This window comes from Pteropus vampyrus, unplaced genomic scaffold, assembly GCF_000151845.1.
Source record: "Pteropus vampyrus isolate Shadow unplaced genomic scaffold, Pvam_2.0 Scaffold233, whole genome shotgun sequence".
In the NCBI taxonomy this organism is placed as follows: domain Eukaryota; kingdom Metazoa; phylum Chordata; class Mammalia; order Chiroptera; family Pteropodidae; genus Pteropus; species Pteropus vampyrus.
Window position 1 is genome coordinate 1,436,653 of NW_011889014.1, and position 24,250 is coordinate 1,460,902.

Consider the following 24,250-nt stretch of genomic DNA (forward strand, 5'->3'; position numbering starts at 1 on the left):
GTTGATTTTTATATATGGTATGAGATAGAGGTTCAGTTTTATTCTTCTGTATATGGATATTCAGTTTTCCCAAACCAATCCCAGTAGTCCCCCTCTTATCCACGGTTTTGCTTTTTGCTGTTTCAGTTACCTACGGTCAACCACAGTCTGAAAATATTAAATGGAACATTTCGGAAATAAGCAATTCATGAAGTTTAAACTGCGTGCCTTTCTGAGTAGCGTGATGAAATCTCCCTCCATCCCATCTGGCATGTGAATCATCCCTTTGTCCAGCATCTCCACGCTGTATATGCTCCTCCCGTTAGTCTCTTTGTAAGCTTCTTGGTTATCAGATTGACTATCGCAGTAGCGCGGTGCTCATGTTCATTATTTTATTTAATAATGCCATATTCATATACCTCTTCTTACAGAGTATAATTACAGTTGTTCTCTATTATTGTTACTTAATGTTAATCTCTTACTGTGTCTGATTTATAAATTAAACCTTATCGTAGGTACGTATGTATAGGAAAAAACACAGTATTTATAGGATACTATCCATGGTTCCAGTAATCTACGGGCGGTCTTGGAATGTATCCCCTGTGGATAATTGGGACTGCTGTGTTGAAGAGAGTATCCTTTCTCCACTGTATATTGTTGGCCCGTTTGTCAGAAATTAATTGACTGTGCGTGGGGTTTATTCTGTTCCATTGGTCTCTATGTCTGTTTTTATGTCCATACCATAATGTTTTGATTACTGTAGCTTTGTGATGTATTTTGAAATCAGGAAGTAAGATGCCTCCAGTTTTGTTCTTCTTGCTCAAGATTGCTTTGGCTGTTCGGGGTCTTCCGTGGTTCCACATAAATTTTAGGTTTCTTTTTTCTATTTATGTGAACAATGCCATTGGAATTTTGAAAGAGATTGCATCCAATCTGTAGATCACTCTGGGTAATATGGAACATTTTAACTATTAATTCTGCTCATCCATAAACATAGGTTATCTTTTCCTTTATTTTTTCTTTAATCCCATCAATGTTTTCTAGTTTTCAGCATACAGTTCTTTCACCTGCTTGGTAAATTTATTCCTAACTATCTTATTCATTTTTATGCTATTGTAAATGAAATTGTTTTCTTAATTCCTTTTTTGAATAGTTGGTGTTAGTGTATAGAAATGCAACTGAGTTTTGTACGTTTATTTTTTAACATGTAACTTTACCTAATTCACTTTGTAGTTATAACAATTTTTTAGGAGTCTTTAAGGTTTTCTCTATATAAGATCATGTCATCTATAAACAGAGACAATTTAACTTCTTCCTTTCCAATATGTATACTATTTATTTATTTCTTTTCTTTCCTACCAGCTCTGGCTAGGACTTATCGTAATATGTTGAATGGACGTGGTGAGGGTGGACATCCTTGTCTTGCTCCCGGTCTTAAACAAAAAACTTTCAGTTTTTCACCATTGAGAATGATGTTAGCTGTGGGCTTGTCACAAACCCTTGTATACCTAAATTATTGAGAGTTTTTATCCTGAAAGGATGTTGAATTTTGTCAAATTCTTTTTCTGCATCCATTGAGATGATTTTTCCCCCCTTCATTCTATTTATGTGGTGTATCACATTTATCGATTTACATATATTGAACTATCCTCACATCCCAGTGATAAATCTTATTTGATCATGTTTTATGATCCTTTTAATGTGCTATTGAATTTGCTTTGCTAGTATTTTGTTGAGGATTTTTACATCTATTTCATCAAAGATATTGGCCTATAATTTTCTTTGCCTGTAGAGTCCTGGTCTGTCTTTGGTATTAGGGTAATTCTGGCCTCATAAAATGAGTTTGGAAGTATTTCTTCATTTTTAGTTTTTTGCAAGAGTTTGTGATGGGTTGGCATAAGTTCTTTAAAGGTTTGGTAGACTTCATCAGTGAAACCATCTGGAAATAACTTGACCTTTATTATATCATTTTACATATCACCAATTGACTGACAATCTTTTTAAAAGAAATAGTTTTATATAGTATGAAAAGAAAGATCCTGGATAGTTCAACTTGGTCTCATCAGTGCGCTCCATCCCTCTTACTGTCTACCCTTAGCCAACAGTGTTATTGGCGTTAGTTCGTCTTTGGAGAAAAAACAAACCAAAGACTTGCTAAGAGGTTGTCAAGCTCTGTCCGTAATAATTTATTCTTTAATGCCTTTAATGAGATACAATGAAGTCTGATAGCTAGTGGTCAGAAATGTTGAGATTGGAGACTTTATGTGTTTGACTTGCCAGTGTGACCTTGTCAAAACAATCTTCCTGCTGTTCATTTCTTCCTGCCCTTAGGTTGGTACTGAATAGGGTGTGAGCCCACATAGTCATGCTTTGTGTCCCCTGTGATTTTAGGCGGTGTTTTCCATGTTTCCTTGTGGTTTTTCATATAGCTACACAATGCACTGACGAGGGCTGAGACTTCAAGCCTCATGGGTTTGTGGTGTTTGCATAAGAGCTAGCTAAAGCGTTGCCTATGAGAGCTGCTTATCATTTTGTTCCATTCTTTCTCCCTTTTCATTTTCTTAATTCGGGAATTTCCACCTGACTCAGTTTAAGTATCTCTTTCTACACAAATCTATTTACGTGGTGTATCACACTTATTGATTAACATAGTGTTTTATTTCACTGGTTGGCATTATAATTGAAAAAGGGACCTGCATTTTCTGTGTTCTCTCAAAAGGCTCGATATATCGCACATAAGCACTTGTTGGTTTTGCTGTTAGTTTTATGTATGATTGTATCTGTATATTTATAAAGTTAGTATTGGAGTGCTGCTCTGTGCCAGGCACTTGCTTATCAGTTTATAAGAGTTATTTTCTTTATTTTCACAACAACCCAGTGGGAGAGGCACTATTATTTTTCTCATTTTATATATAGGGAAACTGAGGATTAGAGAAGTTCACTGGGGCATCCAAGGTCATTCAACTTGTGAGTGGCGGGGTTGGGATTCAAACCTAGTTCTGATTCCAAAGCCCCAGTTTTAACTATCTGGTGTAATGCAAGTTGTATTGAATTAAATGTACAGCTGCTTTATGAAAGTTGTATATGTGTTCATTTTAGGATTTTGACCGACATTTTAATGAACTAGAAAAACTAGGATACCAAGTACATTCCTTTTCTTTTTATCATGACTAGTAGTGGGATTGATTGTCTTCTAATGGAACTTTTCTTTAAAGAACTCTAGTGAGCTATTACTCACATACCATACAATTCATCCATTTAAAGTGGATGCTTCAATAGTGTTTAGTACGTTCAGAGTTTTATAACCATCCCTACAATCGTTTTTAGAACAAAAGAAACTCTGTACCTATTACCAGTCACTCCTCATTTTCCTCCAACTCTCCTCATCGTGTCTCCATCCCCAGGCAACCATTAACCTATTTTGTCTCCATATTTGCCTGTTCCGGACATTTCATATAAATGGAACCATACAATATATGGTCTTTTGTGACTGGCTTCTTTCACTTAACATATGTTTTCAAGTTTCATCTATGGCATGGTCTGTATCAGCACTTCATTTCTTTTTATTGCAAAGTAATACTATGTCATATGGGTATATTATATTTTATTTATCCATTCATCAGTTAATGGACATTTGGGTTATTTCTACACACTTTGGCTATTACAAACAATGCTGCCACGACACATTCATGTACAAACTTTTGTGTGGACATATGTTATCATTTACCTAGGCATGAAATTGCTAGATCATATGGTAACTTTAAGGTTTACTGTTTTTAGGAACTGCCAGAGTGTTTTCCAAAACGGCCGTACCATTTTACATTCCACCAGTGGCGTATGAGGGTTCCGATTTCTTTATGTCCTTGCCAATACTTGCTGTTGTCTGTCTTTTGATTATAGTCACTTGAGTGGGTGTGAAGATGTATCTTATTATGGTTTGATTTTCATTTCCCTAATGGCTAATGATGTTGAGCATGCATCTGTTCTCATGTAACCAACTATTTTTTTTTTTTTTTTTTACACGCCTACAGCACCTGGTCTTCCTAGGTGGTCTCCCATCTAAGTACTAATCAGGCCTGACCCTGCTTAGCTTCCGAGATCAGACGAGATCGAGCACATTCAGGGTTGCATGGCCGTAGACGTAACTGACTTTTAAATATAGGTTTTGTCTATGTATTCTTACCGAAGCGAGTCATACATATGCTGGTGTTGACGTTTTCTCATCTCCTTTATTATTATCTATTTGGAGCCAAGTTCAGAGTTGTATATAACTTGCCTAAAGTCCAGCCTTGGGTGATTCTTTGGCTAAGGGCACAGCATAGTGTTTTGGGAACAGAAATTATTCATTATTAATGTTAATTTCTTGGTCAAATTGTACGGCTGAAAGCATGTTGCGGGAGAAGGATGAATTTCAGGAACCAGAGGAAGCCAACTAAAGACGAGAGTAAAACGGTTTGAAAGTCCTGAGGGTGAAAAAGTGAACTGTCTTTGGGAAAGCGTAAGATACATGTAGGCTGGACTGGAAGCTGGTCAGACATTCTAAAAGAATGTTAATTAATGAACATAACTGGGAGAATGTTTATAGTTTACACTACAAATGTCTCAGTACCTTAAGAATAAGTGGCATGATAACTTACACGGAGCACTCACTTTTTATGTGAGAATATAGTTTCTCTGTTACCTAAGACTCAGTAAGTAAGAGAAACCAACTCAAGATCACATAAAACATTTTTTGCATGTGTATGTGTGTGTGTTTTTTAAGGAAGTTGCTTTTTTTTTTTTTTAAATAAAGGTACGGAATGCTTCCTAGACACCATTGGCAGCGATGTATCAGTCTGGGGATTGTGCCAGTTCAGAGGCCATTAGAATTCTGGATTCCCTGGCCCGCTCGGCTCCTCTTGTATTTGCTAATCTATGCCGTTCTTCTTTCCTCTGCAGCCTTTAATTACTTTTTTCTTGTTCCTAAATTAGCCCTACTGACAGTTTATGAAATTAGATATCATATCTGAGTGGGAGACCTGTAGGACGTTCAGTACAAACTCTGAATAACCTCAGCAGCCCAGGATGGCAGGCAGAAACTGTTTCATAACGTATAAAAAGCAGAATATCATGTCCTACACAGAGTTTGAGGAAAACAAACAAACAAAGAAACAAAAAAGAGAATTCTGTGTATGTGCAGAACAGGAAAGGTAGGACTTGAAGCAGTTCATGTCAGAAAACACTGTATGGTTACTAGAATTGAATGAACCCATTCATGGGCTAAGGGAGCTTCATGTTCTGGTCCTACTCACTATTTGTTCATCAGGGCAGCTCAGCACTTGAGGACTTGCTCCCTGAGCAGCATTATAAGGAAAACTTTGAGTAGGTGGAGTAGTCAGAGGAGCAGAATCAAAACGGTTAAAAGGAAACTCCACTGTGGGAAGCAGCTGAACTTAGTGGGGGGAAAAAAAACAGGGGAGACAAGCCTGCTTCCTTCTGCCCTCGGAAGCGCTGGCATACAGAAGAGGTACAGAAAGCCATCTTTTATATCTACATTAAATTTTTTTTCCCAACTTTAAGAAACAGGAGAAGGAGTTGCCAAAATTTTGTGCTTCCTGGATCGGAGCTCTATTACTTACCATTCAGCTGGGGTATTACAGATACGGAAGGTGTTCCAGAGTTCCTTTGCACTTTTAATACCATTTGATCATGGCGCATGGTGCAGCATTTAGGCATGATAATCGGGCCACGTTGATATGTAGTATGTAGATGGGAGTTGTGTGAGAGATGGGTGCGCACACATTTGGACATAAATTTATTTTTGCACACATTTGGACATAAATTTATTTTTAAACAAATAGCTCTCGGGGTTACGAACATGGAACGTTTTCTTTTTGTGTTACCTGAGGCCTGTTTTACATTTCGGCCAGTGTCTCCATCACCCAGAAATCCATCCAGTTCTTGTATTCTCTGTGCTGCATGTGTGTTTGGGGAAACACAAACTAATTTTGATGGTAGTCTAAGCAAAATGCAGTCAGGGGGAAACCTTATGCCAAATACGTGTCTGCTCCAGCGTTCACCTTCATTGGTGTGCATAATCAAGAGTTTGCTTTAAACACAACGCAGCCTTTCCCGTGAAAAAACGAAATAGAGTAGTGGATGCCACTGGAGGCTTGGTTACCCCATGTACAGGAGAGGAAGCCCAGAATCCCAAGAGAGCATCGGTGGTTTGGGGAGAATCATTTTTTTGGTGATTGCTGTTATGGTGAGAGACTTAGATGCATGTGTTAGGGATGGTATGCGTGCACGCATGCGTGTGCATGTGTTGGCAGGCATGGGTAAGTGTGCACGTCCATGTGTGCTGGGTTGATGAAGCTCTACATTTAAGGAAATAGAGAAGAGGAGAGCTAAAAAACCCAAATAAAAAATTATAAAGCTGAACGACTTGAAGAGTATAGGTAGTAATATTGATATAAAAAGATTTTGTTTTCTTTTTCCTTAGTAAACAGCTTTAATTTAGAAAAGAAGCTGAATTTTTCTCTCCTTTTCTATTTTCTTTTCTTTTTTTACTGTATGGGTTATTTTGGTGCCCGAGGGTGTGTGCAACTGGCTTTTTTGATATAAGGTGATAAATGCATGTCGTAAAAAATCTAAATGTTTATATATGGGATAAAAGGAAAGTTACTTTTTCCTTTTATATCAATGAGTGATCATGGTGGAAAGTTTGAAAAAAAAAAACCCAAAATATGAAGAAAGGCAGATAATTGCCTATTTATCCATCAATAAAAGTCGTGCTCATACTATGGATTTTTCCCATTCTTAATTCTTTGACTATATAAATGTATAGTGGAGATATATACATATACATACACATACAATATATATATATATAATTTCTGCACACAAATACCTGAATTACCCAGATATAGATGATGATGATATGTGTGTGATTTTTAGTACGTTCTTGGTAATCTGAATTCATTTTTTCTGTTAAACATTGACTTTCTGATGTTTTATTATCTGAAATGTTTAAATTCAACTCCAAACTGGATGCTTCTCGAGTATTATTTAGTAGTAAAGAATATAAAGAATCAAGCACCAAAATTAAGAGTTCAAATATGGGCACATTTCTCTGCTTGTGAGAAAACTGAATTCTGGTTCTAGGTCAAAAACTAAAATATCTGGCACATTGGTTATAAAGTATAGACCATGGTTTTCTAAAGATGAGAAATTTTGCCCTTTCTCTGGCATTTCTTGCTAAATTTCTTCATACTCCCCCATACCACTTAAACTTAGGCCAAGCATCATTTTTAATGGTTGAAAATGGAGTTTTAATCTTCTTTGTATGTGTGTGTGTGTGTGTGTGTGTTGTGGGGGAGGACACATAAATATATTTAAAGGTCGGAGGAATAATGAATATTTGTTTTTCTTTTATAAACATATTTCAAAATTATCAGTTGGCTGGTTGTAGTTTTGGTATCAGAAGTTGAAGAAATAAATCCTAGGATTTAAATCTTGTCCCATATTACTTTGAGAAAAAATATCTCCCTGCTTAGAACTCGATGTTTTCCTTCCTGCCCAGTGGTGCTTTGACAAAATGGGCTTCTTAACAGAGACAGAGTGATGGGTGGGACATGCAGAACTGGATCGGAATGTCCTAGAGGGCTTCCAGATACACAGACCCCTGTTCTTGTCCATCTCTCTGCCTTCTATCCTGAGTTCGATCAGTTTTGGGGGTATATCAGAGTTGTTGGTTTTGAGGTATGGAGCGTATGTGTGAACTTAGAAACGTTCCCCAGATGATAATCATTTTGGTAAAAGAAGAAAACTCCAGTGGCCATTTGGATGTATGCATAGAGAATATTCTGTGTCCACAGCTGTACACAGTGCACAAAGGAGGAGAGCTAAGGGGAGTTTGAGAAGGAATTGTCACAGCTCTAGGAGAGAAAACTTAGACCCTGTAGTAGACGTTTTTTGATTGTCTACTCAGTGTTCATTTCCCATCTTCCTACCCGCACCCAGCATCCTACCCGCACCCAGTATATGATCTGTGGGAGCCAACCCTACCCATTGCATACTCGCCATGCCACTTGGAGGGAACTCATTGTACACCCTGCGTTGGTGTTCTTCACAGTGCCAAGCACTGGTTAAATTGGGCCTGAAGCTCACACAGAATTTTCTGTCATGGATACAGAATTCAAGGGAAGAGGCTTTCCTGGAAGAAGGGCATGGCTGATGGTTTCAGGTGTGGGCGAAGACCTTTCAGAGTGACTGCTGGGTGGTGGTGGTCTGGTGACCTTGGTTAAAATGAAGCATGAGTGAGAAGTGAAGAAGCATCTAGAGGGAGCTGTTAATTCTAAGACTGTGCCTTTCAGGGGGCATGGGGTGGGCAATGACTGCGTTGGGTTGTAGGGCCAAAGAATAGATTTTTATTTTAAAAGATGGGAAGAAGTAAGTATATTTATACAGATGAATGTCTCAATCTGATCATTTTCTTGAATTATCCTAAGTTCCTTCTGCCCATTAGACTTCCCCTCAAACTTAGCATCTCTCCGAATGAGTTTACGATTTTCATTTATACTTCTCCCTTTCAAAAAAAACAAAAACATTTCCTAACTCCATTCTTCTTTTCTTTCTATATTTCCTCCTTATTCCATTCTTCCTATCGTATCAGCATTTTGCACGGTACCTGTCCCATGTTAGATGCTCAAGAAATATTTACTATGTGATTAAAATAAAGGTCGGCTGGCATCTTTATGCCATGTTGGTTTGTGGTATCTTTAGCCACCTAGTTTCTCAGGACCCTCTCCTCCTCTTCACTTCCCTTCATCCCTTCTCTTCATCTCTGTGGCTACTGTCCCTGTTTAACTTTGTCCTGTCTTGGCAGACTGATTTCCATGCTTGTTCTCCCATACATAGCTCTCAGTGGTTCTCAAGGTCTGGCTGAGCAGATGTTGGCCATACATGCTCCCTTAAGTCCCCTAAGCCTCCATATTTCATACTGGAAATTCAGTTAAAAAATTTTCAACTTATAGTAGTGGTGAGCAAAAGATGAGTCATAACCGATGCATTTATCAGACTAATATAATACAACCACTGACAATTGGTCCTGAAGGTATTCTTCAAGTCCAGATGCCAAGAAAACTAAGGAACCTCAGCCAGGGGTTGCTGTGGTGCCTTTAAACCTTGGATGACTAAACCAGCTTATGTTTCCCTACATTTTTAATGGGAGAAAAGAACTGCTGACTTTAGTCATGTTGGAAGTTATAAGAATGTGAACGAGGTGCGCCAGGTTATGGAGTGTCACTGGAGGATGAAAGAGCTCCCCGTTGGAGAGCTGGAGCATTACTTATGTGCCACAGTCATATCTCATACATCACATGAGTTGTTTTAAATTTTCTTGTTTTGACTTGTCTGCAGTTAAATTAATTTCAAGAGTAGTGTGTTGTTAAATGGCTAAGCTTACTTTAGGAAGAACCTAAGCTCACAGAAGGCTGGATCTGAAAATATGGTGGTCACTGCATGACCTTGAGGACTTTCTGTGATACAGCTTGGCGAAGCTGGGTTTACGGAGTGAATGAATCTGAGAGCTCTGACGAGAACCTAGGATGTGAAAGAGTCTCCAGAGGATCCGAGGAGTTGGAAGGACTGGCATTATTTGTCTTGTTCCCTGATGAGAAAGCAGCTAACTATGAGTGAGGAACGAGGTTGCTCAGGTGCTGGAAGATCCTGTTAGTAGTCTTTCCACATCGAGTGGCCAGCTAACCAGGAATGCCAGAACCCAAGCGGTTCAACCTCTGGATCTATTCAAGGTTTAAAGCCTACCTTTTTTTCTAGGAAAATGTACTTGTTCCATTGTCATGCTGGAAAGTATTTTGAAGGGACTGAAAACAGGCAGGAACAAATCGTTGTCCAGTAACTGGGGTGTGTGTGTGTGTGTGTGGGGGGCTATTAATACTCCTTCTTATATTACCTTTTCATTTCCATCCCTTCTTCTAATGACCCCTTGGAAAATGGTGGGGCGAATTACTCAACCTCTGTTGGCCTGACCCTCAGCTGCAAAATGAGGGGGAAGTTAGGAACTAAACAAACTCTCAGCTGCCTTTCCTGTCTTGCATTCTGGGAGTCTGTGCAGCAAGACAGGAACCAGTCCTGCTGCTGAATGATAAGGAAAGTCAGCGGAGCCGGCCAGAAGGCCCAAGCCAAGTCAACTACAATAACTCCAGACTTCTCTTTTGCAGCGTCTTGACTATCCATATGTTTCCAATCATTGTTTTGTGTAATATAAACTAAAACTCTCCAAGCACTTGTATTGAAGTTGTTGTCAGGAACTGTTGGTTACTGGTTAGAAAACAAATCTCCAGCGGTTTGGGCTGATAGAGAAGCATGTTAATTCTGGAGATGGGCCCTTGTGTTGGCACAGTGCTGCTGCTCTCAAGAGCTCTGCTCACGGGGGGCCAAACTCAGACGATCACAGACCAGGAGGCTGTATCAGTCAGTGAATTCCAGGGTGACAAAGGGTGGTGGCAGGCCATACTCCAGGGCTCGTTGCTGTGGTCGAGAATTGCCAAATTTTTGTATATTTCAGAAGAAGTTGGAAATCCAGATTTTATGTGAAGTCTTCTTAGTTTTAAATGTTGGATCGAAAAGGAAAAAAAAAACAAAACACACACATTGAAAAGAAACAGCCCCACAATCCAAACAAAATATGTCTTCAGGCCACACTACCCTCAGGCCACCGGGAGGCATTTTCTGCATGTACAGACCAAAGTATTTCTCACACGTGCTAGTTTTTTAAGAGCCTGTCTATTATGGACAATTTCAAGCATTTATAAGTGGAGAAAATAGTGTAATATGCCCCCATACAACTCTTCTGTACTCATTACCCGGCTTCAAAGATTATCATTCCATGGCCAATCTGCTTTCATCTACAGTCAGCGCGCGCGCGCGCGCGCGCACACACACACACACACACACACACACACACACCCCCATCCTGGATGGTTTTGATGCAGATCTCGGTCATTGTATCATGTCATCTGTAAGTATATCAGTGTATGTTGGAAAAAGGTAAGAACACAAAAATCCTTTTTGACTATAACTCCTTAATATTTCCAAATATCCAGTCAGTTTCAAATTTACCCTCATGTCTTGTATTTTTTTTTAACAACTTATCTTTTTGAACCATGATCCAAGTAACACCCGTACGTTGCAACAGTGGATATGTTTCTTAAGTCCCATATGATCAATAGGTTCTCTCTTTTTTTTTTTTTTTTTTACTTTTTACTTTACTTGTCGAAGAGACTTAAGTCTTTGACCTGCAGTTTCTCGTATTCTGGATTTTGCCAACTGAACCCCTATAAATTTGTCTGATATTTACACACTGATTTAGTATCTTTAGTTTTATGGTATAGAAGAGTCTAGATATTTGTATTTTAGTAGTTTTGCTTTATTTTTTTCCTCCTGCATAGTTTACAAGTCCCTATTTTACAGGTTTTTTTTTCTCCTGGTAATATGATATTAATAAGTATGTATCTAATGTCCTTTTGCCTTTACAAATAATAAAAGTATCGTGGGGATGATCAGATCTAAGGACTCATCAGCCTCAGGCTGGCTTTTGGGATCTGTTCATGGATCTATTTGAAGCCTATGTGCTTTCCTGAAATGCTCTGTGCTGCCTTGTGATGCGAAAACTTGGTTCTTATTTTTAGCTTTTCGAACTCCTGGCAGCAGATAGGAAGCCTACAGAATCATTTTGGATTGGAATATTTTGGATTTGAGATCAAGGCACACTGTGGCACTCTAATGAAAAATGGCATATCTATGGCTTAGCTCAAATGAGTAATTTGTTGAGCTACAAACAGTAACAAATTGCAGAAACAGTTCACATGGATTTTTAGGAAAGGTTATTTGGAAAGCTTAAAATGAATTATTTTGAAATAGTAAAGGTTTTTTAGGAATGGAGCCTAAGAAACAAAGTAAGGAGCTATTAATATCAGTCTTAAATGTTTTTCCTTAAACTCTTCCACGAAGTTAAAATTATTGATGAATTTTTTTTGCCAGCTTACCGTCAGGTTGGTTCAAGTCCCTTTAATGTAATGTAAATAACTAAGTTCGAATTCAGAGAAAGTGTTTTTAAATTAATTCTTTTAATACAAATCTTTGCATGAAGTGTCTGCTAATACCGAGGTGAGCCTCCCGTGGACATTTACGGGAAGGTGATTTTTAGATTTCAGCACATTGATTCATTGGAAATTAATTAGCATCTGGCATTCTTTAGGACTTCCTTTGTGGTCCAAGAAGCAGTTTAGAGAGGACAAATGATGTCATTGGGAGTAAAATATAGTGGCCCATGAGGATGCAGAAAATACCCACACACAAGGAGAGATGTATAAATAATGTGAACAATGAGCTGATCTACAGCTGCCGTGTGACAAATGATGGAGTTACTAAAACTGTGAAGAAATGGAATGTTGCCACCTCTGTTGAGAAACAAGTGATGTCTCCTGGTTCTCTGTGCCCTGGCCCCAGGAAGAAGGCCAGAGGCTGGTCAGATTTTCGTGATGGGTGCTATGCCTTTCGAAAGAAGAAACCGTGCTTGCCAAATTCATTGGACGGGTTAAGCTAAGGTTGATTACCAAGGTATTCAGGTTTAGTTGCTATGGAGATTTCTTCACAAAGAAAAAGAATACATTTAAAATGGATAGCTAGCGAGTTGGAAAATGTTCTTTTGATCTGTCTGCCTGTGCGTCCAGTTGCATTCTGTTGACTAGGAACTTAGTGCAACTTGATTTCACATCTAGCGGTTACTGACAGACCTAGAAGTTGGAAGAGTGATGTCAGTCAGCATTCTGTGCTCCATTTGCTGTTTGTGGTACTTATTACCCCCAGATTCCGTCAAGTCTCTTTGTAAGGACCAGGGCGGAGGAGGGGTGGGGCGAACGCTGAACCAGCCTGAGTTACACACTTTGTCTCTTCTCTCCTTTTTTCCCTCCTTTTTTTCTTCTCTATTTCCTCCTCGCCTGCCTACCTGCCTTCTTGCCTTGGAATACAGTTGGGTCTCTGGAGCCATATTTTGGGGTGCCTCCAAATCCGAAGTCCTGAGTCATTTCCGTGCAGGTTCTCATGAGCGTCTTTGTATTCCCTTGGGATACAGATTTGATTCCTGGCACACTTCTGTTCAAGATTTCCAGTGACGTATTTAAAATAGTCTCTAAGCATCATCTATATTTTTAACCTTAGAAATGTTATTGTCATAAATAGAAGCACACAAAAAAACCATTTTCCGATTTTGATTATTATTTGGCCTAAATTCAATATAATGACTGTTCTGCCTTTGCAAATCTAGTTTCGCAGAAGCATCATCTTTTTTTACTAGCCTCTCTCTCTTCCTGGAGAATGTACAGATATTGTCAAGGAAGGCTGTGTACAGGGTATAGCTACACAATGCTCATCGTGAGGATGACATTGAACTTTCTCCTGATGGGTGGCCTGCATGGAAGGCTGAGAAAGGAAGCAAAGGTGCCGCTCTAGTGTGTTCATTGCACATTGACCCCCAAACTCGGGTCAAGGATGACATGTTTTCGTTCTTTACTAACAGAGGAGCATGTTTCCTTTAATTCAGGACGTGCGTACGTTAAGTAACATCTATGAGGCCATGGGAAGAACTGTCTTCCCAGTGGCTTTCTGTCTTTCTTAGTGTGACAAACTTAGAGTTGCTTCTGACAAGGGGCAAAATCCAGCTTCAGGATAATGTGCGATAAAGGCGGGAGGGGGAGTATATGTGGAGCACAGAGTAGAGAAAAGCCCGTTGTGTTGGGATCTGCTGGAGAGATTTTTCTCTTCTGTTCACTGTCTTGAGTGTTTGGAGACTGGATCTGGATCCTCAAACTATGGCCTGAGGGCCACATTCTGCTCACTTCTTGTTTTTGTAAGGCCCTTATATTTTTCACTGTTTAGTGGTTAGGAAAAAAATCAAAAGAAGAAGAATAAATCATAACATATGAAAATTGTATGAAATTCAGATTGCAATGTCCAAGAATAAACCTTTATTGGAACAAAGCCACATTGTTTACATATTGTGACTGTTGCTTTTACATTATAACGACTGAGTTGAGTCTGGAGTGGTTGCTGCAGAGATTGTATTGCCTGCTGTTAGTCTGCTGGGCCGTCATAACCACTGACTGGGTGGCTTAAACAATATAAATTTATTTCATCACAATGCTGGAGGGTAGAAGTCTGAGAGCAAGATGTTGACAAGGTTCATTTTTTCTGAGGCCTCTCTCCTTGGCTTGTAGATGACCATTTTCTGTGTCTTCACACGTCTGTGTCCTAAACTCGTCTTTTATAAGGACACCAGTCATACTGGGTGGGGCCCATCCAAATCCTCTCATTTTTACTTACTTCTTTAAAGACCCTGTCTTCAAAAAGAGTCACATTCTGAGGTGCTAGGGCTGGGTACTTCAACATATGAATTTGGGGGAACACAGTTCAATTGTAATGCCTACGAAGCCTAAAATATTTACTATCTGATGTTTCACAGGAAAGAGTCACCTGCTCTGGACTGTGCTATTACTCCACATTGTGGTGCGGTCTGCCTGTCCTCTGTTTTTTCCCCTCCATCAACACATATCCGCTTTGTTGTAACTGTCACTATTCTCTTCTCATTCCATCTGTCCATCCGTCTGTCTGTCCATCTATCCCTCCATCCCTCATCCATCCCTCCCTCATCCATCCATCCCTCATCCATCCATCATGGCGTCAGCTGCACTAGGATTTGGTTATAGAGAATACAGAGAACTCTTACCAGTAATTCCCGTAGGTTGCGCTTCATTGAACTCTTCATCCATGGCTGATGTTCTAGTATTTTCTCAGTTCCACCAACCCACTCTCAAACATAGCTGCCTCTGCTTCCCAACAGTCACTCCAGTTGCTGGATGCAAAGCCCACAGTCAGGCCATTCATCAACTCCCCTGCAGAGGCTTGAGTGTGAGGGTGGGTCTTCAGCAGAGGCTGTTTCAAAGGACTTCTCATCTGACCACACTTTTCAACTGAGAGATGGAGCTCCATTCATTACTCTGTAAGAGAGCTCTCTACAGGCACTTTTATTCTAAAGGGCCCTTTGCTTAACAAATTTACTCCACCTGGGATACTTGTTATTTTTTGTGGCCCAGAGGAATGTAAAACAATACCGTACTGGGATCTCTAACCTATCTCCAAGAACTAGAGATACTGTGAAGCTCATCTTGGAGTTACAAGCCTGGTGCAACTGTGACTGCATTTTACCTTCCTGTAAAATGCTGAAATTATGTATGTTTATTATCAAGATAATGCAGAGATGTATGAAGTCAATGCAAATGAGTTCTGCAGCCTCGAATATTCGCCGTGTTGTCATGGAGCTGTTTTGCTCTACACATTTCCCCACAGTGTTTCTCTCTTGAAATTGAACACCAGTGATCTCTCTTTAAGCAAAATGAAATGTTTCAGAGAATACACAGGAAGAGGCTTTTTTTTTTTTTTTTTTTACCCCCTCCTGTGGTTTCATTGTATGTTGTGTGGTTTCAGAGGCGCTTCCTTTGGTTACCCCAAGCGTGGAGTTTCCTCAAAACCAGAGAGCTGTCTTTTGGAAGAGCTCAAAGATCATAATTTGGACACTGCAGAAGCATCTCCAGCCACTGCGCCATTTTTGGTTCTTAATTGGGGGGTGGGGAGTGGAGGGGGTGGCCAGCATTCTCATAGAAGAGAGAAAACTCTGAGGCATTCACCATTTGCTCATTCACTATTTGGAAAAGGGAAAAACAAAGATTAAAGAAAGAAAGAAGGAATTAGGAGAAGATACATCAAGTTTTAAAAGAAATAAAAAGAGAAAGCTTAGAGACTCACAAAATATTTTTTTCGCAGACAGGTGGTATGAAGGTGTGCTCTGTCTGGATCACAGAGCGACTCTTTGCTTCTTTTCCCAACAAAACAGCAACATTAACAATAAAACCAGAAAAAAAAAAAAAACACAGGGGAAATAAATCTAAGCCCTATAAGGTAGAACTTTGGGCTGCAAGGGTGAGAAACTCAAGTTGATTTAAGGCCAGAGTTTTGGCCCCTGAAGGGAACAGGATAAAGCTGGACTTGGGGACGACCAGACCCAGGGAAGTCAGCACAATCAGGTCTCTCTTTCTCTGTCTTTCATCCGTTTTTCTCTGTATCAGATTTGTTTTTCTCAGCCTAGCTCGAATCTAGCAGTGACATGGCACCTGCAGCTCTAGGCTAACATCCTTAGTTTGAAAAATATTCCCACAGAAGTTCTCTGATTGGCTAATATAGATCATTAACCCACCTCTGTACCAATCACTCTGTCCAGGGGCTTGAAGTTCAATAATTATCCCAGCCTTTGTGCCCATCTTTGTGGCTGGGGATGGAGGAAGAAGAAAGTGTGGAGATACCGTGTAGAGTAAGTTAGTAACTGATAAAAGAGGAAGGGAATGGTCCCAAGACCAATCCTAGGCAAAAAAGACATCAGAGAACTTAATGTTCTTATTCTATAGGATGGAAACTAATTGGAAGATAAAGCAATCAACTGCCTCACAGGGCAGGGAAGAGAGTTCTTATTACCCCAAGAGGTGATAGATGGGCATTTCTTTAAAAATAAAAATGTAGCATATTCAAGGATAATGGATCATGATTCATTGTGAGAAGAAAGGCAAATGATGTTGAGTGGATGGCTGGAATCTTTGGGCTCATTTTGGGGGCTGACTACCATATCCTTCCCACTTCCTTTCTGGTGCCCCTGGGTTGTAAGCATCAGGTCCATACCTCATCCAGTCTAGTGACACCAGAGAGGAAGTGGAGAAGAGGGTGGGTACGCTTAGGCCACTCTTAAATCTTTCCTTCGTTTTTAAGTAAAGTCATGGCAAGGGGTATATTCTTGTGCCGGACCATCCATGTATACATACATGTATGTGTGCGTGTATGTATATGTGTGTGTGTGATTAGGTATATACATACATAAATACATCTATCTATCTATCATCATCTATATATGTATGTATTATGTATGTATGTATCTATATCTATCATCTATCATCATCACCATCTATGTATGATGTATGTAAGTATATCTATTATCTCTCTGTCTGTCTGCCTATCATCCATCTATCTATCTATCTATCTATCTATCTATCTATCTATCTATCTATCTATCTATCTATCTAATCATCTTTCTGACAATATTCCTTAAAGAAGAGTCACTTGAATCTATAACCGTATCACCTGCTATTAATTTAATGGTTAGAGGAGAATTCCTTCATGAACTAAGTATCTCCTTTAAAACAAGTATGTTATCTTTTGTGCCTTTAACTTATTCATTGAACTTTTCAGAGATTTTCTGAAGCAGTGCTACTTATATTTGGTCTCTATATCTATAGCTCAAATTAAGACGCTTTCTTATTTGGGGAGAGTGGATTGATATTTGGTGGGAAATGTTTTTCTCCAAGATATTTAGTTTTCATGTGGATTTTATCAACTCGTCTTAATTTGTGGTGTGTGCCACGTATCCAGAATAGTACACAAAACTTGAACGTACAGCATGATGGGTGGTGTAGTCATCACCAGCTCAAGAGATGGAACAGTCCCAGCCTCCCAGAAGACACCCCCATCCTTCATCATAGTTTCCCCCCACCTTCTGAGGATAACAACTGGACTTGGCTTCTCTGGAATTATGTTTCTGTTTTTCTTCACAGTTTTGTTACTTGAGTATGTATCTCTGAGCACTGTATTACTTTTGCTTGTTGTTGACACTTATATGGGTAGAATCATTATTTAGTGTTCTAGGTCTGGTTTCATTTTCTCACCTTTTTAAGAAATGAGATTCCTTTCTCTTATGTGTAGCTGTAGTTCATCTATTTCCCTTATTTCACGGTGTCATCATCTGAGGAGACTGTAACTGATGCAGCCGTTCTATTGCTGAGCGGCAGCTGGGTAGTTCCACTGTGGCTATTCTGAATAGTGCTGCAAAGAACTTTTTGAGACATCTTCCCCAGCACACGTGTGCGTGCATTTCTTGGGGTATATCTCGAGTTGTGGAATTGCTGATTCTTTCTCTTTAAGATGTGAGGTAGCCTACCCAGTTACACTCTTCCCTGGAGTATAAGGGAGATCTGTTGTCTCCTGGGAAATGTGGGTATTAGCACTCATTTTAATTCTAGCTATTCTGGTGATAAATGGATTTCCTGGTTTTAATTTACATTTTCTTGTTAATCAATAAGGTTCAGTTCCTATCCGTAAGTTTATTGGCCATTGGGAATATCCTCTTTTGTGGACTGCCTGTTCAAATCACTTGTCATTTTTCTAATTGGTAGTTGGTCTTTTTCTTATTGATTTGTTGTGTGTGTCTACGCGTGTTCCTTTTTAACATGTTCTGGATAATATCCCTTTGTTGGCTGTATGAGTTGCAAATATTGTCTTCCAGTGTGGCTTGTCTTTCATTTTCTTATTTATTTTAAATCAAACAAGCAAGTAAGCAAATAAGTAAGTTTTTAGCCTGAATATAATCAGAATTATTGGTTATTTGCCTTATATGTCTGTCCTATTTAAATAGAATCTCTTTTCGACTCGACTCACAGTTACCTTAGATTACAACGTCTTAAATGGGTACTTTTATCTTTCCCAGATGATACCAGGGCATTAGAATATTTTAACTCCTTTTACCCCCACCCCCTACGGGTTTATAGTATATCGTTATAGTATATCTTTTTTCTTTTATATTATTTTCAACCTCCTAAGACGTTATTATTTATCTCTCTCAAGTGGTCTTTATTTCTACTTGATATAGAATTCTAGGTTGGTAGTCATTGTCCTCCAACACTTGAAGACAGCAGCCTATCATCTTCTGCCTTCTGTTGCTTCTCTTGAGAAGTCAGCTATCAGCCTAGTAGATGCCTCTTTATAGGCCGTCAGTCTTATTCCTCTTGCTGCTTGTACGATTTTTCTCTCTATCGCGAATCTGTGGATTCATATCTTTTGTGCATTTTGGGAGATTTCCAGCCTGTGTCTCTTCTGCTCAATTTTCTCCCCGCCGCCTCCCTGGATTTTTGACCCTTTCACTGTATTCCCTATGTCTCTTACCTGCCCTTCTCTATTTGTCGTATTTTTTTTTTTCCTCTCTATACTTCATTTTTTTCCATTAGTGTTATACAAAGGAAATACTATTTATTCACTCACTAAATGTTCTTTTAGGTTATCCTGTGGGCCAGGCACTGTCCTAGGTAGTTGGGATATTTCAGCGACAAAGAACCTTGTTTTGGGGAATTACCATGAAATAATAAACACTTGTATATTGTAATTAATTAGTTATTAATATTTCATTCAATGCCATAATGTGTTAGAAGGTGGTGATACTTAAAAAATGAAAAATAAGGGTGCTTTGGGGAGAGGCGAAGTTGTTGGGGAAGAGTGAGGCTACTTAGGGTACAGTAATGAGAATGAATTTGATTGAAGACTTAAAGTGTGTAAATGAATTAGCTAATTGCGCGCATGCCTGGAATGTTCCAGAAAGAGGAGTGTGTCTGGAAGTTTAGGGAACATCAAGGAACATCATGACGAAAGTAACACGAGCAAGGGGCTCTCTACCCTTGCGGAAGTGAGGTCAGAGAGGTCATGATGAGGCAAGAGTCCCCTCCAAGGAGTTTGGCTTTCATCCCTGAACTGAGCAGAGAAGTGATGAGCTATGATTTGCACATTTTGAAAAGGATCTTTCTGGCTCTTGGGTTGAGAGTGGACTGTAAAGAGGCAAGTGTCAAAACAAGGAGACTCATTAGGAGGCTTTGCTGTAGTCCAGGAGAGAGAAGATGGTGGCTCAGATTGTAGTGGCAGCAGTGGAGGTGTTGAGAAGTGATTTAGATTTAGAGAGGAAAAAAAGCACATTTTCAAACCTATGAGAATGCTCCAGTAGAGCAAGGAAATTTGATGAGGAGGAGTCGAGAGAGGGAAGTAGCTGGAATATTGTCTTTGAGCTGGGTGATGAGGCAGGGGGAGGATTCGATGCACCGGGTCTAGTCATAGGCGGAGGGATTGGTTTTAGACAGAATATGAATTGTTTTCTCTGGTCATGGGCAGGAAAGTAGAGGGCAGGTTATAGATAGATGCTGGTTGTTGAATATATATATAGTCTTGGAGGTCGTGGTCGTCCTATCTGATTGCTTCAGTTTTCTCTGAGAAATAGAACAAGAGATCATCAGCTGAGAAAAAAAATAGGGAGAGACGCTGAGAGAGAAAGAGAACATGTGGAAGTTGTGAGTGGGTGAGTTAATGGACTGGGAACTGTGGCGTGAGATTGCCAATTTCAAGGGCACACTTGATATTGGCGGTCCTGAGTTTAAAGTAAGACCAGTGAGTTGTTGTTTTGTTTTGTTTTTCCCTAGCCATAGTCAATTATCTGAGTGCAGGTGCAAACTAGGCAGTTTGTTGGATTTAACAAGGTTGGTGTCTTTGCTGAACAGATGTGAGCAAGTAATAGAGGCGCAGGAAGTTAAATAAGGAAATTTAATGATAGACCAAGGAGGACTGGGAGACAGCGAGGCTGTGAGGGCCTTTGAAAGGTGGAGAGATTGTTGGGATTGGGGTCTGGAAAGATGACAGGTGGCGAGCTGAGGTTGGAATCGATGAGGTTGATAATATAGAGGGGAATTTGGTATCTTCCCAGTTTTTATTGACAGCCCTATGTATTTCGGAGATGTAGCATGCAGTGTCTTGAAAATTCTTAGTGATTTATGATATAAGTAGACAAGCTCGAGTATTTTTACCTTATTGGAATAAATATATATTTACACATTATAAATGTATGTTATTTGTAAATGTATATTCCTCCTTGTTCCCTATTTTTCTTCTTATTTGGGGTTCAAAAAGAAGTGGCAGAGGACTTTGCTTCTATAGTTTAAGGAGAGCTCTCAGGCCTGGGTGGTTTTGATCATGCTTCTGGCTTTGGCTATCATCACAAGGGTGTATTCAACTTAAGTCAGCAAATATTTGTTGAGACTTTACCATGTGCCAAGGACTCTTCTAAGTATTCGAATAGAATTGGAAGTAAAATGGATCAAAGTCCCTGCCCTTGTCAGGGCTTACATTCGAGTTGGGGAGAGAAGCAATAAACAAGGAAAATAGTAAAATAAGAAAATATTTAGTGGGTGTATAAAGGAGGAAAAAATAAAGCAGGGGAGTGAGAAAGGAAATGTGCCAGGGAGAGAGGTGATGTTGGAGGGTTGGGGGGAATGGCTAGGAGGACCTCACTGATGACCTTGAACAAAGAACTCAAATCTAAGGTCACGTGTATACTTAGAACAAAGGCAGGTGGCCACAGGAGCAAATAGAATGAGTTGGCACTGTGTCCTTATGAAAACAAAAAACTGCGCGAATGCCACAGGCCAGAATGTTGTTTTTTGGTTATTGAAACTGAGTAAGTCAATAGCATCTATATGTGTGCTAAGATGTGTCTATGAGACTTTGGAAATAAAGCAACTCATTATTAGCTATATTTCGCTTTTTAGCGGAGGGAACCGTCTGGCTCAGTGTTCTTTAGAGGCTGCTGACTTCACATCCAACCGACCTGACTCATTTTTGCCAATGGAAAGTTATGAGTGTGAGGGATTAATGGGCCATTCTTTAATGGGCTGGGTTCATCTGTGGCCAGAGAAGAGAACAAAAGCTCTCAGGGTATAGGGCTTTGGGGAGGAGCAAGAGGTCTGAATCATTTCCCTGAGCCTGAGCAAGGTGTGTAAGTTTACTGAGTGTGTGAAGCCAAGGAAAGTAAAAGTCAGAGATGGCTTATCTTGGTTCTCGCTAGCCCTCAGCAAGGATTCTCACCTGGGGGGCTGGCATCACTGCATCCAATGCTGGGAAATTCCTTGTCTCAGAAACCAGTCAGCTGGGAGGGGAAGGCTGTTTCAGGTGATCTGATGAAGTCTCTGTCAGCCTGTTTACGTGAGTCTACCCACCGGTAGACATGGATAACTCTTGGGTCTGTGCCAACAGCAGTATGTCATCCTGTGAGTCACCGACTGTGTTTTACTGGGTAGTCTGGGAGAGCTGGAGCTGGTTGAGCTTGGGCAAGATTTTGTTCATTATGTATTTCTTTTGATTGTGAACCAACATTCTGAATAGGTTAGTATAAAATTTCCACCCAGTGGTTAATTTTCTCAGTCCAGAGCCTGAACTTGCCTCTTGCAGGAGACCTTGGTTCTGCAAAAGGGCCCGGTGAATACAGTTACGCGTTTCCTACACATGCGTTATGCATACTCTTTGCCTGTTACCCAATTGGATTTGCTCATCTCGTTCAGTCATCTTTTTCACACGGAGTGATGCTTACCTTCCAAGAGCTTCATGACAAATCCTAACATACGTTGGGCCTTGAGATGGGAATGAGTGCAGTGAGTAAGTGCAGGCTTCACGTACCAGACTCAGATCTCTGACTTTATGAGTCCAGAACCTGCAAATGCTAAGGGTGATAATAATAATAATAATAACAAAAACAAATGTGATGAATATGTGTGTGCTCAGGTCAATGACGATGATGACTATAGGCCAAATGTGGCAATGAGGTGGGGGTGGTCTCGGGTCACAGCCTTAGAGGGACCAGGTTAGTAGTTCAGACCTGACTCTTATTTGTTAAGTGGCTTCGGGCAGTTCCTGCAACCTTCCGTGCCTCAGTTTCTCTATCTGTAAAATGAGTCTAGTAATAGCACTTTGTCGTTGTCATGAGGATAAGGTACAAAAACGGATGAGCAGCTCCCAGTCCCTTGTTTTTCCCAGAGTTAAGTTCTCAGGGAATGTTAGTGATTCATCCTCACGTAGCCGCACAAGCAAAATACTCTTATAACCCATTTTATGGATGAGGGACTGAGGCTTTACGAAGACTAGATAGGCTTTTGACTAGCAAAGGAATTGCTAGCCAGTCCAGGTCTGCTATGTGTGTAAAATGTGGTCTGTTAAAAATTCCTGCCATTTAATATTTTCACTTGGTAATTTGAATTTGATTTCTTTCCCCCACTGGTTCTGAACTCAGATCCAACCCTTCCTGGTTTCCTGATCTGCTTTGAAATTGGGGATTGGGATGGGTTGGTGGAAGTGGATCCGCAGCGAGAGATGTTCTGTACAGGTATGACACCTGGCACGCTGTGAAAGCTCTTGATGTGAATGGTGTGCCTTGTTCTATCTTCATAATTGCAGAAGATTTAATTTGATAGGCTAGACAATCCCATTTTATCCCTTACAATCAGAGAAAATCGCTCTTTTAGGGGCGTGGTTAACATCACGATGGCGTGACAGGGAGAATGGCACATTTTAAAGCTTGGTTTATGGGCTTAGATTCAAGTTTTAATTACTTTTGTTTTAAGCAGCAGTATTTTGGAAAGCTGCATGTACCCGAGTCAAAGATTGAAAATAATATGGGCTTTTTTTTCTTTTGAATTAAAAAATAAAATTTTGGTAAAATATATATGACATAGAATTTGCCCATTTAACTATTTTTAACCATGCGGTTCAGTGACATTAATTACATTCACAATATTGTACAGTGATCACCACTATGTCCCAAGCTTGTTCCTCTCCCCAAAAAGAAACCCTGTTAACCATTTAGAAATAACTCCCCATTCCCCCACCCCCATTCACCTTCCCCTTAGCATCTGGTAACCTTTGATTTCCTTTTTGCCTCTGCAAATTTGCCTGTTCTAGATATTTCATGTAACTGGAATCATGCCACAGTGGTCCTTTTGTGTATGACTTCCTGACTTGGCATGATGTTCTTCAAGGTTCATTTATGTTGTAGGATGTATCAGAACTTCATTCCTTTTAATGGGTGAGTAATATCCCATTGCGCGGACATACGGCATTCTGTTCATTCATCTGTTGACGGACACCTGGGTTATTTTACCTTTTGCCTATTATGAATGATGCTGCAACGAACATTTGTGTCCAAGTGAAAATGATGGTATTTAGCAGCATCGATAGAGACATTTTAATTTCTTGGGACTCTCGGAGTAGGACTTTCATAATTGGGAGAGTCCCTGTCTTTGTCTAGGGTACACACATTACCCCTTGGGTGTGTATGAATTTGTCCCATGTCTCCACGAGGCTTCCCCTGTGGTCTTGCCAAACCTATCAGTGTGATTTGTTTGGGAGGATACTGGCTGCTGGTGAATCAGACTGTCTTCAGCCATCTCAGCTTTACTGAGTTCTTCCAGCATGGTCTCAAGGGTCTCTTGTTTGCTTGTCTGGGGCTCAGCCAAGAAATTTCACATTCACCCAGTTA

General features: G+C 39.9%; 1 protein-coding gene and 1 non-coding gene across 2 annotated transcripts in view; one reads left to right on the forward strand and one right to left on the reverse strand.

The window, feature by feature from the left end:
• Positions 1-24,250, forward strand: part of TIAM1 (T cell lymphoma invasion and metastasis 1) — a 348,762-nt gene that overhangs the window by 127,740 nt on the left and 196,772 nt on the right. The gene's annotated exons all lie outside the window — the stretch shown is intronic.
• LOC111728867 lies at positions 4,002-4,120 on the reverse strand. The gene has a single exon (XR_002775980.1). It is a non-coding gene; the product is annotated as a 5S ribosomal RNA (ribosomal RNA).